The sequence below is a fragment of the Aotus nancymaae genome, unplaced genomic scaffold, assembly GCF_030222135.1.
Source record: "Aotus nancymaae isolate 86718 unplaced genomic scaffold, 86718_ANA_hifiasm-v0.15.2.pri h1tg000064l_1, whole genome shotgun sequence".
Taxonomy (NCBI): Eukaryota; Metazoa; Chordata; class Mammalia; order Primates; family Aotidae; genus Aotus; species Aotus nancymaae.
This window is the reverse complement of record NW_026988479.1, coordinates 27,485,482-27,503,392: the sequence shown is the minus strand read 5'-3', so window position 1 is coordinate 27,503,392 and position 17,911 is coordinate 27,485,482.

The following is a 17,911-nucleotide window of genomic DNA, read 5'->3' as shown; positions in this document are numbered from 1 at the left end:
TTTTTAAATCTCACACCTTCTCCAAAGCCTCTTTTCTGCCCCATTACTTAAAATCTCCCTAAAACTCTTGCTAAAATTGAGCTCCCTCCTGTCTCTTTTATTTTCTGTACCCCATCCTTGCATTCACAATATATTCATTTTCTCTGTGCCTGGTGGGTTTTCTCCTCTCCATGTAACCCTTTTCTTCTCCTGCTTCTCATGCCATACCCACTTCCTTCCCCAAACTGATGACTAGGATCTGAAGAAAAGCCCAGACACTGAGCTACCAAATTTGACATTGAACTTACAAAGTTCTTTTGTAAGGAGACAGACTGTTTAGTATCCTTTTTTTTTGAAACAGAGTCTTGCTCTGTCACCCAGGCTAGAGTGCAGTGGCATGATCACAGCTCACTGCAAACTTTGCCTCCCGGGTTCAAGGGATTCTCATGCCTCAGCCTCCTGAGTAGCTGGGATTACAGGCGTGAACCACCATGCCCAGCTAATTTTTGTATTTTTAGTAGTGATGGGTTTTTGCCATGTTGGCCAGGCTGGTCTCAAACTTCTGGTCCTCAAGCTATCAGCCTGCCTCAGTTCCCAAAGTGCTGGGATTACAAGCATGAGCTGTCATGCCCAACAGTGTATTTTCTTCTATTGCTACCATATTAGGTAACAAAAAAAGGGATAGGGACCCCAGTGGGCTTGGTTTAGTACCCCTAATATCTCTTCAAACTCAAATAGTTAACATCAACCTGAAAAATGCTTCCTCTTTCCGTCTCCACGTTGAGTATGCTTCATTTATTTTTCTCTTACCTTTCTCATTCTTATCTCTGTCCTACTGTCATTCATCCATGGCCTTTTAACCCCTCTACAAGCCTCCTGCTGTTCTTCCTTTGATCTGCCTATTCCTCAGGCTTGCTGGTGGTTCCCAAAGGTACAGCTTAGAAATGTTCAAGGCCCTGAGAAACAGACTGATGGCCTCTTTTAAAGATGAAAAATGAAGGGAGAAAGAAAGGATGGATTTTATGGTAAATAAAGCTAATGTGGCATTCACATAGAGAAACATGGCTCACATGTTCATTGTTTTCAGAGTATGGCAAAGTCTTTGAACAACAAAGGAATGTTTTTCAATACTCAATGCTTTTGGCTAAGAAATGGATCCCTTGAGATTTGAAGCAAATGGGATTACAAGGCGCAGTCTGAGTATCAATATTTCTTCTATCCCACCCTCGGCAGTTGCCTAGTAACATCAAAGTGAGTATATCAGCTGTATTCTAAATCACACCCGTCTCTGACCCAACTTCACAGTTTTACAATTCTTCTCTAGGGAGAGTCAGACCTTAGGTCAGCAGCCATTCTGATCCAGTTATTAATTGTCTCCAAAAGATGATAGAAAATGCTCACAAAGTATAAAAGAGCAAGTCATGATTGACTCAGGGAGATAAAGGGTGGGCCGAAGCAGTACCGCCAAACTATCATATAAACAGAGTTGGAAACTTCATCTAAAGCAAGTACTCTTTCAGGATTTACACAAAAATAGCTTTACATTAACCAACTTGGTTAAAGAAAAGAAAGTTAATGAACAATTACTCTGACCTCATATTTTATTAATGGAAAAACTAAGTGTCTTAGTTTGTTCTCTGTTGCTATAACAAAATATTACAAACTGGGTAATTTATAAAGCAAAGAAATGTATTTATCTCACGGAGGCTGGAGAGTTCAAGTCCAGATGATGCTGGCATCTTGTCAGGGCCTTCTTGCCATGTAATAACATGGCAGAAGACCTCACATGAAATGAGAGCAAGAGCATGACAGCCAAAGAGAACTTGCTTTTATAACAAAGTCACTTACAAGATAATAAACTCACTCCTGTGATAGCAACATTAATCCATTCATGAGAGCAGAGGGTTTAAGTTTCCAACACATGAACTTTTGGGAGACACCTGAAACCATAGCACAGAGGTTCCAACAGGAAAAGGTATGTGTCCAATATCACAGAAAATAAAGGTAGTGATGGCAGAGCATGACGGTGTCTTATTGTGGTTCTCTTTCTATCATATCAGTTTGCTCAAAACCATGTCCCTCAGGCTACCAGTGAGTATTCTGTTCAAAGTCTTTTTTACTGCTAGACTGCTCAGAATTTTCAATATCCTATTGTATACTGTGCATCTCTAAAGGGACATCTATTGGGTCTGTTTTCCACACTTATTTGGCCAGAGAACAACATCCATACATTTTTTAAAATAGCACTTTGGACCAGCAATTCATGAAATCTGCTTTTGAACTAGACAAATAACACATGTCCCATTTTGATAGACTTGACCAAATCTAGCAGCCATTTTGACCTTTTGTCATACCAGCAAGAGTTTGTATGGTTTCAACTGCTCTGTGATATCTGGTTGCTGAAGCAATAGTAAGTATGGTACCTCCAGATATATGACATGGTTTCTACATCTTGACTGTAACTTCCTTTCTCCAACCCACCATCTTCTCTGTATTCACTTTTCTTCTATATTCTAATTGATTTTCTTGATTCTGCTTTTATCCTCTAAGACACATTCTCTACTTAATCATCATGAGGAGGCTGAAGCAGGGAAGTTGCTTGAGGCCAGGAGTTTGAAACCAGTCTGGCCAATATAAGAAGATCCTGTCTCTACAAAAAATTAAAAGTCTGCCAGGCATGGTGGCACATATCTGTAGTCCTAGCTATTTGGGAGGCTTAGGCAGGGAGGACCACTTGAGCCCAGGAAGTTAAGGCTGCCTTGGGTGTTGATCATTCCACTGCATTTCAGCCTAGGGGACAAAGGGAAATTGCAGCTGGCATTGGTCATCAGAAAGAGCCCAGTTCTTCTCCACAACAATGCCTAACCACACATGGCACAACCAATGCTTCAAAAGTGAATGCATTGGGCTACAAAGTTTTATCTCTTCTGCCATATTCACTTGCCCTCTCACCATCCACGACTTCTTCAAACATCTCGGCAACTTTTTGCAGAGAAAACACTTCCACAACCAGCAGGATGCAGAAAATGTTTTCCAAGAGTTCCTTGAATCCCAAAGCATGGATTTTTATGCTACAGGAATAAACATTTCTCACTGGAAAAAATATATTGATTGTAATGGCTCTATTTTAGTTACTACAAATGTGTTTGAACCTAGTTATAATGATTTAAAATTCACGGTCTGAAACAGCAATTACTTTTGTACCAACCTAAGAGGTATAAAACAATTATTTAAGAAAGGCTCAGTGAGGTTTTAGTAAAGTTCAAAATACTTTTCTACTCAAGAATAACAGCTGTTGATTATTTTAGCATATTTCATTACAAAATGACCAAAAATATTAGCTGATAAACAAAAGACTAAGAAAGGGATAATTGACATAGCACCTCACTGCAATTGAGGAGATCAAATTCCACATCAGCATACGCCACTCACTTTAGGTGATCTTGGGCAAGTGACTTCTTTGCTCTGAGCCTCAATTTTGTTTTGAAAAATACAAGACTGGACTAAAATGGTGTTAGAATTTATTAAAACAATTTATTTATTGTTGAAATCACATGCAGGTTTGATAACAAAATCCAATCTTCCCAAACTGCCAGTGATCCATTCTTTTTTTTGGGGGGGGAGAGAAAGAAAGAGAAAGAAAAAGGGAAAGAGAGAACAGGATTCTTGCTCTATTGCCTGGGCTGGAATGCAATCTAAAAATAGGTATTAAAAACCTCTTTTATGCCAATAATTGTGCTTAACAGCAGAGACAGGAAGGAATAAGGGAAGAAAATAACAAACAAACAATCAACCAATATTTCATTTAAGTCTGTGAAATGCTATGCAAATACTGAAGAGTGATTAACTTCCAATTATGTAGTCACTTTCAAAATAGGTGTAATATGATACTGAGAAAAAATGTATGTTCTGTGGACCTGGGGTGGAGAATTCTATAAATATTCACTAAGTTTACTTATTCCAGGTCTAAGTTCAAATCATAGATGTCCCTATTAATTTTCTATGTCGTTGATCCATCGAATATTAACAATGTGGTGTCAAAATCTCCCGCTATTATTGTGCGGGAGTCCAGGTCTCTTTATAAGTCATTAAGAACTTGTCTTATGTATCTGGTGCTCCTGTATTGGGTGCATATATATTTATAATCATTAATTCCTGTTGTTGCATTGATCCTTTTACCATTATGTAATGTCCTTCTTTGTTTCTTTTAGTCTTTGTTACTATTAAAGTCTATTTTGTGAGAGACGAAAGTTACAACTCTTTTTGTTTTTGTTTTTGTTTTTTTTTTTTCTCTCCATTTAATTGGTGAATCTTCCTCCATCCCTTTGTTTTGAGTCTTTGTATGTCGTTGCTTGTGAAATAGATCTGGATACAGTGTACTGATAGGTTTTGACTTTTTTATTCAATGTACCTGTCTACGTCTTTGATTGGGACATTTAATCCATTTAAATTTAGAATTAATATTGATATTTGTGAGTTCGATATTGTCATTTAATGCTAGCTGGCTATTTTGTCCATTAGTTGATGTAGATTCTTCATTATGGAGATACTCTTTACGTTTTGGTAAATTTTGGGGATGACTGATACTGGTTGTTCCTTTCTGTTTGTAGTGCTTCTTTCAGAAGCTCTTGTAAAGCAGGCCTGGTGGTGACGAAATCTCTGAGTGCTTGCTTGTTCATGAAAAATTTTATTTTTCCTTCATTTATAAAGTTTAGTTTGGCTGGATATGAGATTCTGGGTTGAAAATTTTTTTCTTTGAGGATATTGAATATTGACTCCCACTCTCTTCTAGTTTGTAGGGTTTCTGGTGAGAGATCTGCTGTGAGTCTGATAGGCTTCCCTTTAGGGGTAACGTGACCTTTCTCTCTAGCTGCCCTTAGAATTTTCTCCTTTATTTCAACCCTAGTGAATCTAGCGATTATGTGTCTTGGAGTTGCTCTACTTGAGGAATATCTTTGTGGTGTTCTCTGTATTACCTGGAGTTGAGTATTGTCCTGCCTTACTAGGTTAGGAAAGTTTTCCTGAATAATGTCCTGAAGAATATTTTCTAACTTGGATTCATTCTCTTCATGACATTCAGGTATACCTATCAATCACAAATTAGGTCTTTTCACATAGTCCCATATTTCTTGGAGACTTTGCTCATTCCTTTTTACTCTTTCTTCTCTAATCTTGTCTTCTCGTTTCATTTCATTAAGTTGGTCTTCGACCTCTGATATCCTTTCTTCTGCTTGATCAATTCGACAGTTAAAACCTGTGCATACTTCATGAAGTTCTCGTATTGTGTTCTTCAGTTCCATTAATTCACTTATATTCCTCTCTAAGTTGTCAATTCTCGTTAGTATTTTGTCAAACCTTTTTTCAAAGTTCTTAGTTTCTTTACATTGAGCTAGAACATGTTCTTTTAGCTCACTAAAGTTCTTTATTATCCACTTTCTGAAGCCTAAATCTTATTGGAATGCACTCATTCTCCATCAGGCCTTGTTCTCTTGTTGATGAGGAATTGTGATCACCTGTAGAAGGAGAGGCATTCTGATCTTGGGTATTCTCAGCCTTGCTGGTTTCTTCCCATCATTGTAAGTTCATCCACCTGTCATCTCTGTAATCACCTACTTTCAAATTAGGTCTCTGAGTGGACGTCCAACTTGTTGATTCCCAGCGCCGAAATCTGAGCAACCCACTGCGCTGGCCAAAACAGCGGCATTAAGATTCATGGTGCTTTTCTGCCTGGGAATCTCTGGTCTGGCTTCCCTCTTGAGTCCCTTCTTCAATCAGGTAAATGGGCAACTCTGCCTTCCTAGAGCTCCAAACATCAATCAAAAGAGGACCCAGTCCCGTCCACTCTGTACCAAGAACTGCTGCGCCTGCCACAAGAGTCGCCCTGGTGACCCGTGGGGCTCCTCCGCTGGGAATCTTCCAGTCCGTGGGTAACAAAAATTCGTCTGAAAGTGTGGCGTCCCCTCGTTTTGTGCATTTTCTCTGGGAGCTACAATCCCAAGCTGCTAGTGATCAGCCATCTTGGATCTCTCTGATCCATTCTACTATTTTGAGTTTTGGAAAGAAAATTCCAATTTTGTCACACTCACAACACAAACTAAGAAATATCTAGGTTAAATGGTGAGGTGATAATCATATAATAGATAATTTTCAATTCCAATAATTCTTAAGCACCCGGAACCAGGCACTGTTGTGTCCTGATAGAGCTTTCATTGGTCTAGTTGATGAGATAGACAGTAAATAAGATACATAAGCAAAATATGTACTGGAATAAATAATGTTAGGTACTGAGGGTATAAAATAGAGCACAAAAAGGGAATAAAAAGCATTCTTAGATTAAAACTTAGAATTAAAATTTTAGATAAGATGGTCAAGGAAGACTTCACTGAGATGGTGATTGCAGAATCAAAGATCTGAAAGAACTGAAGGAGTGACCCATGCAGATATCTGGGAAAGAACATTCCAGAGGAAACCACAGGTACAAATGCCTCAAGATAGGAACTCACCCAGTATGTTCAATAAACAGACAGCTTCCCATTATTGTGACTACGGCAGAATGAGCATGAGAAACAGTAACAGGATATGAGCTTGTCGAGGTAATGGAGGCCCTGTGATCATGGTAATGACATTGGCTTTTATTCTGAGGTGCAGAGCTATCGGAAGATTTCAAATAGAGACTGTGTATTTTCATAAAATCATCTTGTCTGCCCTAATATAAAGTATGTGTGTGTATGTGTGTATGTGTGTGTATGTGTGTATGTGTGTGTGTGTGTGTGTCTGTGTGTGTGTGTGTATGTGTTTAGGGGGATGCCAGGGATGAAGGGAGTCCAGTTAGAAGGTTATTGTGATAATTCCAGAAAACCGTAATGAAGACATTGATCAAAGTGTTTGCAGGAGAAAAGGTGAAAAATGGCCCAGTTCTGGATATATTTCCAAGAAAGAGATGTCAGGATCTGCTGAGAGATCTGATGTGGGGGTAGGAAGAGTTAAAGAGGTTTATCTTTAATGAACCCTCACACATTTCCAGTTAGTTAGAGTGTGGGAATGTTCATGCTTGACTAGTGTCATGATCAAATATTCCCCTCCATTCTAAGCAATTGCAGTGCTTAGTCAGAGTTGTGAAATTCTGAAGCTGGACAGACCATAAAAAATGATCTGAGTCATTAGTAGATAATCAATGGAGGTGACAACTTTCTAGGAAATTTTAAATCCTATTCTTGTGGCATGGTAAAAGCCCCATAAACTGCATACCTCGACCATACCTCGGCTTTCTGTTAAAACTGCTCTCTGATGTGACAGGCAAGCAGTCCAAACCAACACCATCTTGGCCCCTGCAACTTGTAATAAGTAAACTAAGGTCTGTAATTTCCATCCTACCCAGACAATGTGTAAACTAACTCTTCTCTTGACTTCTGTAAACCACTTAAGTAACAATTGGAATGTCCAAAGTCCTCTGGCCCTCAGAATGTCCGAAGCCCCTCGCCCTCACCCTCACCCAGGAGGTGGTTTATGGGCATAAAAGGTCTTAACATCCTCCTTTCAGGGCCACAGGTTAAAAAAAATGCGAGTCCTCCATAGCCACCAGCAATAAAGACCCTGTAATTTGGCCTAGTCTTTGTCTCAGTGGTGATTTCGTGCTCGCTCATTTACAACATTCTATGCTTCTGATATGCTGTGAATTTCAGCTTCCTTACCTTTGGGTCAGAGCATCTTCATAAGTCATTCTTGTCTGCCTTATATTTACAGTCATTAATTCAACAAACTGAAGTATTACAGGTGTAGCTCCTTGAAGGCAAAGCTAATACTTTTCTATTTCAGAAAACAGATGCACATCTCCTTCTGCACAAGAGTATGAAGTAACCAATAACTGAGTTTTATTTTCTGTCCAGAAACCATGAATAAAAAAAGTATATCCAACCCTTTCTGACCCAATACTATTAATAAAACTATGCTACCTAGAAAAAAATATATATGAATACTAACAAAAAAGCAAACTTATACACAAACCAGAATAACAACTCCCAAATCTGGTGGGTCATGGGAGTCACCATGGGATCCTGCTAAGGATACAAATCTCTGTATCCCTTAACCTGGTAAATCAAAATCTCTGGCAGCAGAACTTTAAGCACACACATTTCTGATATATTTCTCTGCTGATTCTGATGCTCCTCCAGGTTTGAGAGCCAGTAGCTGAGCAGCTCTGTGTTTGTGAATCACTGCTAATATCACTGGTCTAGTGAGCAATGGCCTGTCTTATTCTCACAATTACCCACTTGCTGGTGTTTCGCTCAGTAAGGTAACTGAATACTAGTCAGTCATAGAACCCCTGGCTGTTTCATTAATTCCATCTGGTCTGGAATCACATTCAAGTGGAAGTACATTAGGTCTCTGAATATACTCAGCACTAAGCTATGCAGGCTCAGCAGAATTTAAGAAGACCCTCCTCACTTCTTGCTAAAAGTTAATGGACATGTGTGATCCTACTGAAGTGATGGAAATGTTCTAAAACTGATTTATGATGATGTAAATTTACCACTTGGTAAATTCACTAAAAAAGAAATTATTGAATTGTGTGAACAGTGTAAATGGTGTGCAAATTAAAATAGGTGGATTATATGATATATAAAATATGGCTCAGTATCATTTAAAAAATGACCCCCATCTCCTGCAGCTAGAGGGCAGACAGCTAAAAATTAGGCACAGTGATTAATTTTAGAAGAGGCAGAACTTCCAAAAAGACTGATTTCTTACTTTAGACATGTCTCTTATGCCAAAGTGAGACCCCTGATAAGGAAAAATGTCTCTTACTTGGGATGAGGATATCTGCAAATGTGTTCTTGGATAACTTGAACAACAAGAATGCCAAGATAATCCTGAATCCTTTGGGATTATACAAGTTGCCCATTTTCTCTTACTTGATGGCTGTGAAGAAACCCTAAGTGCAGCAGGTCCCTTAAAAGGCAATGCTGGCTTTTCTCAGGATCTGTCATAACCTCCCTTCTAGGCATCAGACCAATAACTAAAGTTATACCTCACCATGACTCAACTGGAAAAGTTATGGAGATGCTAAAAGAGAAGATGGAGTCTCAGCCAGTGGAACCATAAATGTGGTCTACATGTCTTGGAAGAGAATCTTTGTGCTGGATAAAGGTAGAGAGGAATGGATTATCAAGTTAGAAATCCTTGGTATGAGACAGTATTCTCAGACAAGATTTAACATGCTGAAAAGACTCTGGGAGAAGGTTCTAATATGTTGCCAAGGTGATATTTGGAAACTTGGAAAAAGACATAGCCAACTTTAAATAGAGATAACAGAATTGCCTTGGCCAACTGTGGAGAACAGAGTCAATAGGCATAGAGAAGTGGGTATACTAGAATGTTTCTACTATATATTGGAAAACCTGCTAGCTGATTATGTTCCTCAGAAGGGCTCAGAGGACATTTTATTTTACTAAAGAATTAAGAAATACAGTGCTCACAGCACTGCTCCAATGAGAGCAATGGCCAGTATTAGTCTCACAATCACCCACTTGCTTATGTTTGGAGGGAGGGGACCAACATCATTCATAGTCCATCAGTGGTGGCATCTGAGGCTTACACTTACAATAGGAAATGCTGTTGCAAAACTGGGTTTTCTATCAGCAATGGGAGATTACCAATATTGAAGCCAGGTGGCAGCACTTCAACATAAAAAACAGTGGATGTAATTACCATAATCAGCAGCAAGGTTAGACTGGCAGCTACAGGGGTGAGCCATACTCTGACCTGCAGGATTCTATGGTGTTGGTTTATAAAACATGGTTTTCCTAGAGGCAATATAATTGGTCACCTCAATGGATAATTATGATCCCTGTCCAGTTTCCAGACCTGAGCATTCTCAGGCCCAGAACCCACTGACTGAAACTGAAGAATCAGGCAGGTCTCCCATGAGGAAAAGACCCTGCAACACCATGACAAGTATATACAGCAGTGATTTCAACCAGCTCTTCCCCAGAAATAACTATCACCATTTTCCTGGGTAACAAAACACCAGGGGAAAGAAACCATTCAATTCATTTGAGGGCTGTTGGATACAGGGTCTGGGTTAATTAATACTGATATTAATTACTGATATCCAAAGAAGTGAAGTAGATCCAGGGGCTTGGATCTACAGATCAAATGGTTGTCACATCCCTAGACCCCAAGTGAATTATTAGAAAGGACACAATTTGTTGGCAGAACCTTCACATTGCTTTCTTAACCTATAGGATAAGAGCTATCATAACAGGAAAGATTAGATTGTAGCCACAAAAACTGCTCCCATGTCTTGCTAAGATAATAAATCAAAAACATCATTGCACACAGGTGTCATGACAGATTAGTGTCATCCTCGAAGACATAAAGGTATAATCTTGGCATTATTGGGGTCCAAGGCAGGAGTATCGCTTGAGCCCAGGAGTTTGAGACCAGCCTAGGCAACATAGTGAGACCTCATCTTTACAAAAATTTAAAACATTAACCAGGCATGGTTGTACATGCTTGTAGTCTCAGTTACTCAGGAGGCTGAAGTAGGAGAATCATTTGAACCCAGGAGATCAAAGCGGCAGTGATCTGTGATCAATCATGCCACTGCACTCCATCCTGGGTGACAGAATGAGACCCCATCTCCCCCTTCCCCCAAAAAAGACATAAAGGATGTAGGCATGATAGTCTCCATCATAATCTTATATAATTAGTCTCATTCCTGCCAAAAAAAAATGGACCAAAGCAAAATAATAATGGGTTAAACAATAAATTTCCCAAGCAGAAGTCTCCACTGGGGTTTCTGTGCTGAATATGGTATTTTTTTCTAAAACAGGTGACCACAGCCTTGGGTATGTGGTGTGTGGTGAATAAATTATTTCCCCTACTCATTAGGAGAGCTTCTCCTAACACTAGAGCATCTTTTGATACTCCTGTGCCTAACTCTAACCCTAAATGGGAAAGTCAATCAAGCACAGCCTGATAAAGGCATGATAACCAGAACATCAGACATATGAGAGATGAGGATTGGCCTAAAGCAAACCACCTAGACCTGAGAATTGATAGCCGAGAGGGAAAGGAGTCTAGGATCAGTGCAGAGAAAGGAGTTAAGTACATTTCAGCCCAGGACCAACTATTGCAGCAGGTGCTGTATTTCATCCCACTAATCCTTCTCTTTAAAATTCTCCAGGACCTGGCCAGGCACGGTGGCTCACAGCTGTAGTCCCAGCACTTTGGGAGGCCAACGCAGGCAGATCACTTGAGGTCAGGAGTTCAAGATCAGCCTGCCTAACATGGTGAAACCCCTGTCTCTACTAAAATGATAAAAATTAGCCAAGTGTGGTGGCAGGTACCTGTAATCCCAGCTACCTGAGAGGCTGAAACAGGAGAATGGCTTGAACCTGGGAGGCAGAGGTTGCAGTCAGCCAGTATCACACCACTGCACTCCAGCCTGGGCAACTGAGTGAGACTCCATCTCAAAAAAAATAATAATAATAATAACTAGGACTCTTAAACCCAGAATCCTGGAGAAGCCATAACTGGATAAAATGAACGTCATATGAGAACAAGTGGTTCTGAGCAACATGTGTGGTAGACTATAGAAGCCACTGCAACACCCTGTCCACTCCAGCCTGGGTGTGCCCGGGGCTGGCATACCCAGACCCCAGCCTCTGTGAGGTGCTGGCTGACTGCTCACTCTGTGCTTCTCCTCTGGAGAACTGTCCCAGATGACGAGAGCGGCCTCCCAGAAAAAGTTTTGCATGCAGCACCTTCTGGAAGTAGCCCATAGCCAATGGCTGACTCATACATGGTATGAAGGGCTGACTGCTTTGACTCAAAGTGCAAGGACTCTGCAAGACAACTCCCTGGGCAGTGCATGCTCTGGAATTCCCCACATCCTCACAGATCAGGCCAAGATTAGGCTTCATGTGGGAGCACATTCTTCTCCCCTACTTCCCCATTGGTACTTCACTCTCTTTCTCATAAGTTTACACTGAATCCTGATCTGAGGCTCTGTTTCTATGAAACTTGTCTTAAGACACATGATTTAAATAGGACATAGGTCTTTTGGACTCCCAAAGAAGAAGTCAGGGACTAGGCGGTTCCAGTGTGACATGTAGAGCAGCTCCCAAGTCAGAGACCCAGGCTCCTCTTTCTTTCTTTCAACCTTAGCTCATGGCTGCTGCCATCAAGCTTGCCATCACACCCACATTCCACTTAACAGAAAGCCAGGGTGAAAGAGCCAAAGCGCGCACCTCATCATGCTTAGTCTTGCTTAGAAGCTTTCATGGAGGCACTGTTCGATGGCTTTGTTCGTATCTAGTGAACAAAGCCCATCTGTAAGAGATGGCTTCTCTCCCCATCTGTAAGAGAAACTGGAAAATGTAAGCTTTCAGCTAGGCCCTAATAGGTGCTGCCTATTAATAGTCTGTTAGAAAGGAAGATGGGAGAGCAGAGACACTAGCTGTCTCTGCTACTACAGTAATGGGGCCTAACACAAGGATTGAAACCTCCTAAGACAGTAGTCTTTTATAGATCACTTCACCAGAGTCACACTGATCTGAAAGTATGGTGAGAAGAGTTTATTTACCTAGTAGAAGTAAAGAAACAATAATGTGTGGAACCAGACATGGCTCAGGGGCAGTCTGGGACCTATTCATGGGTTCATGCATCTAATTCTAGACCCTAGGGGTAGGGATAGGTAAGCACCTTTTGATTCCAACTTCTTCCTATAAAAGCTACTTTTTCTCACCCTCAAGGCATATGCTTTGTTCTCTACTAAGTAGAATTTGCTGCATGAATCCTTAATGAAAATGTCCAGGGCTCAGCAGAGCTTAGTTTTATTTATTGTACAACTTTTAAATCCTCCAGATTCATCCTCAGTACAACCAATTATCATATTGATGAAATCACAGTAGAAGAATTACCAGAACCAGTTTCACTTTCCAAAGAAGACTCAATAAGGAAAATAATTGTATCAAATTTCTGCTTAACATAAAAAAGTTTACCCCAAATGGTTTTTGCCTCCAAAGATTTATTAAACCTCCAGGACAAATAAAAAAAAAAAAGTAGCTGAAGAACTTTAATGTATAGTAACATTTTTTTGAATAACTTTATCACCATTTCTTGAATTTGAGAATCTTCTATCCTATAACTTCACCTCTCCAGGTCCTAATAATGTGCTCATTCCAAACAGATCACTTCAGGAATAATCACACCAGCCATAACTACATTATACAGCCATTCAGCACAGCAAGTAAAATCACTTTTATGAATGAATCACAGGATCTTTATGAAATAGAAAGAAAAGTGAATACAATTAATATTGTTTTTAAAATTGAAGGCAAAGTTGTAAGTCATGTGTTAGAGGTCAGATAAAACAAAGAACTGAAACTTCCTGGTTTCTATTTTCAGGCCCTGGTCAATATTTTCTTGACATTCGCTTTTTATTTACACGCTACTCTAAGTGGCAGAATCTGTAACTATCCTCTGGTATCCATGCTTCCTTTCTTCCTTTCAGTACAGAATCTCCTAAGGTTTTTTTTCTTTTAATTCACTTTTGTTTTTTTAATAGAAACAGGGTCTTGCTCTGTCACCTATGCTGGAGTGCAGTGATACAATCATAGTTCACTGCAGCCTGAAACTCCTGGGAGCAAGTCATCCTCCCAAAGTGCTGGGATCACAGGAATGAGCCATCATGCCTGGCCCATTCTCCTGAGTTTCCACCAGGAACATGATTGCCCAGGTAAAGGTGGCGTTTCCCATCGCAGGCACCTGAACAAGTTTCGAAGTGATATGCAAAACCTCCAGCTATATTCTTAAAGATGGAGCTGCTTTCTACTTATAGTCTGACTGCTGGCTGACAAATGAGTGTTATAGCAACTCTGGAAGCCTCATTGTGCTCCTGGATCAAGGATCAGAGAGCGATGCTGCTAGCCTCAGTCCACTCACCTCTGAACTTGTATGTGCAACAGAAGATATTTTATCTTAACTAAGCCACCATACTGAATTATTTCTTTTTCCTCTTAATAATACATTTCACCCAATCTCAGACATCAGTCAAAACAGAAGTCTTACTCTAAGGCTTATTTAAAGTGAAAGGAGTTCAGAGTGACCTAAAGGCAAGGTAACTAGAAATTATGTCCCACGGTTGAGGGGACGGGGACCATTTGAAAGAAATAAGAATATGAATATAACTTGAGGAAGAAAAGAAAAAGAGATGCCAGAGGAGTTCTCTCAATATTCTTTAAGGGTTATTGTGTGTGAAAAGCATCACACTTGCGCTCATATAGAACAAGGAAATAAAGTGAGATTAATTTTCAGAAGCCCAAAACAAACAAATTTCAATCCCTTTAAAGGAAGAGCCTTCTCATAATCACAACAACCCACAGATATTCAGGAACATTCTGAGTAGTAATGAGTTTCCCGTCACTGGAGGGTAGTAATGAATTCTCTAACACTGAAAATATGCAAGCAAAATTTTATGTGAGAGAGGGTGGAGCACAGGTTTACGACTCAGACAGAACAAGTCCTATTTCTTTCTGTGCCCACAGTTACCAATTGTTGTTTCTTAACCTATATTAGCCAAGTCTTCATTTGTAAAATAGGGTTAATTTTAATATTTGTGTGATCCACTTATAGAAAACAAAAGATAAAATGCATATGAAAAACTTCCAAAGGAGATGCTAGATGATGTTGTTTGGTGGGGATATTTATGTGGGGTTTAATCATTACCTAGGAAAAGAGGGAAGAATGGCATGATAAATGGTCCTGAGATTCTGTGATTCTGATATATAAATTTCCCTTTCAGTGATCTATAAGCATGATACTTAATGAAAACATGTAGCTAACAAAGTAGGCAAATTGTTCCTCCCACTGTGGGAGACAGATTATTTTTTCAAGAATAATTAAATTGAGTGGTCCTCTACTCACTCTCCACCTGTCATTTCACACCAATAGGAATATTCAGAACATTTCAGCCTCCATGTTGGATGACAGAATTATAACTTCGGACACCCCCAGAAGTTCTGCCATGCCTGATTTCCTACTTATACTCATATTGAGACAGCCAAGTATAAAGGGGTGCCTGGAGAAACTCCAACCAGCCTGCACACTGGGAGAATGCAGTGGAGCCATGGAAATCCGTGCCATTTGCAGGGGTTAGGTGCCTCGCCTCTGCGGTTGCAGGCTGGTAACCTGGAATTCAATCTGTGAGGCAGGAAGCCTACTAGCAGGACTCGCTTTGCTCAAAGTCCCTGTTTCCTTTTATTGCTTTTTTCATCCAATAAACCTGCCCTTCTCACCCTTCGAAGTGTCTGCAAGCCTAATCTTTCATAGTCATGTCACAAGAACTCAGCTTTTAGCTGAATTAAGGAGAAAGTCCTACAAGAGTATTAAGTCCAAACTTTGGAGAATGCAAGGGGTTCTGAAAGACAAAAGCTGTCTGATATAGAGGAAATACTAACACCCGGGAGTCGAGAGGCACGTTTGAGTCTAATGGCTGATACTGACTCCCAGATCTTGAAGGAGTTTCTACCTCTGTAGAATTGCTATCCAAGTCTGAAATACAATAGGCTTGGGAAAGATCATGTAAGGACCCTTCCATGTTCAGATCCTGTTGTTTAAATTCAAAGGAGTAAGATAGCCCACTCTTGAAAGCCTGGATCACACCTTCAAGTTAAAAAGCTACCAGAGCCCCAGGGTATGAGATCTAGAACAATATGCTTGTGAACCCAGACTGTATAACATTGCCATCTGACAGAAATAAGTTTTGTGAATAGATAGAAATAATCTCTCTTCTCATTAGAGCAACAGAGGCAAAAATATGTATATCCAGGCCTTTAAATTTCCAAAAAATTAAATCCTAGTGGGTGGGCAGGGGTTGTTCATATACAACCAAGAGATGCCAGTTCAGAGACGACCTCTCTTAGGTACCATGAATGATGACTAAGACTATAGTATGGCATCTGGAGTGAGTCAAACCTGAATTTAAATCCATGTCCTGCTACGTGCATTTTAGGTAACCCTAAAAAAGTCATTTTCCAGGCTTCAACTTTCTTCCCTGAAGAATGGCCACCTTATTTATTTGTGTCTTTAAGTGAATTAAGTAAGGTCATAAATATAAAATGCATAGTATTTTGCCTGGCAATTTGCCCACTGAATTCTTATCTATTTGAGGGTAGAGACTACGATAGTATTTCCAGAACATCAACTTTACATGATACATAGTAAGTGCTCAAGACGCTTTCAAATAGATGACACCCCATATCCCAAAGGTCTACTGAGTTGCCCTGAGTGATGAAAACTTCTGACTCTCTTCAATAACCTGATCCCTCCTTTGTTCAGTAGATCAAGAAGAGAGGCAGTATTACTGTTCTTATATTCACTGTTCCTCTACATCTGCCTTTATGTTATTGACCATATTTACTGTATATTCATGGCACTTGGGCCCCACTAGATAGTGCAAATTGATATTGCTGTGCTTCATCATATTCAAAGCTTCCTGCATTATGATCCTGCAATTTTTACATTTTGATTTTTGAGTGTTACACATATTCTTCATTCTGTTTAGACACTGATGGAACTCAGCACAAGTAGTATCAATCAGATATAGTAATAAAAACTATAAGCAACTTGAAGTGTCACTAGAATTATAACATAGGCTCTCATCGCACTACACAGATTGAGTGTTAAAAAAACTCTCAATTTATAGATACATTTTCTACCAAGTCAATCATCATTTATGAGAATTGTGCTATTTCAAAGAGCTGGAATTTTTTATAAGCCAACTGAGACACACTTCTGTCTTGAGAATCAAGACAATTATAACCATAATACCAAAAGACCACTTTTTAAATAATCAACATCATCATTATAATTACTTAGTCAACAAAACGGGACATTTGCAAACTAGTGAGCTTTTACAGCCAGGATACTATTAAATATGAATCCCAAAAGAACAAGTGCATAGAAGAATGAACAATGCGTTCTATTAAAAATAGTAATTTGTTGACAAATTCTGCACATAATGATGTATAATTATAAAAATCAATTTGGCTTTGCTATTAGAAAATGCTTTTTTCAAAAATTTAGGATTCTTTTTCATATCTTTGCAAATATAAAAAGTTTTCTTTCTTTTTCCAAATAGAGATGGTTATATATAAATTACTTTAATTTCTATAAAATTGTACTTGTAATTTATATCAAGACCATGTCACTTGGTGAAAATATAGAAATCCTTTCTTATTATCTAGACCTGTCCTGCTCAGTATGGTAGCCATTAGTCACATATGGCTATTGGGTACTTCACAAGTGGCTACCAAAACTAAAGTATTTATATTTTACTAAATTAATTTTAAATTTTAAAACTGAAGCAATATAAAACATTTTTGATTAAGCTATATCATTTTATTAGTACTATAGTTCTCTTTAACTTTTAAAAACTTAGTGCCTCAATTGAGCTTTGCTGAAAGTATAATGTATACACAAAATTTCAAAGATTTAATATTAAAAAAAGAAAAATATCTTAATGTGATAATGATTACTTGTTGAAATGATAATATTTGGGATATGTTCAGTTAAACAAAATGTATTATTACTTTTTTTATGTATTTTCACTGTTTTTTAATGTGGCTACTGGTAGATTTTAAGTTATATATATGGTTCATATTATATCTTGACTTAACAGCATTGATCTTTCCACCTAGAAATATCTACTTATTCATGATCTACTTCCTGTAATGGCACTGAAGATTTTATCAAATTTATTTATTCACAGACAAGATTTATAAACAGTAGACAAAAGAACAAAATACATCAAAATAACTGTTTTTTTTTGAAGGCCTGAAGAAAAACTGAAAGCAGGATGAAATTGAAAGTTGGCCTTTGAAAGAAGGGCACTGCCCTGGATAAGATTCAGGTGTATTAAGCTTTG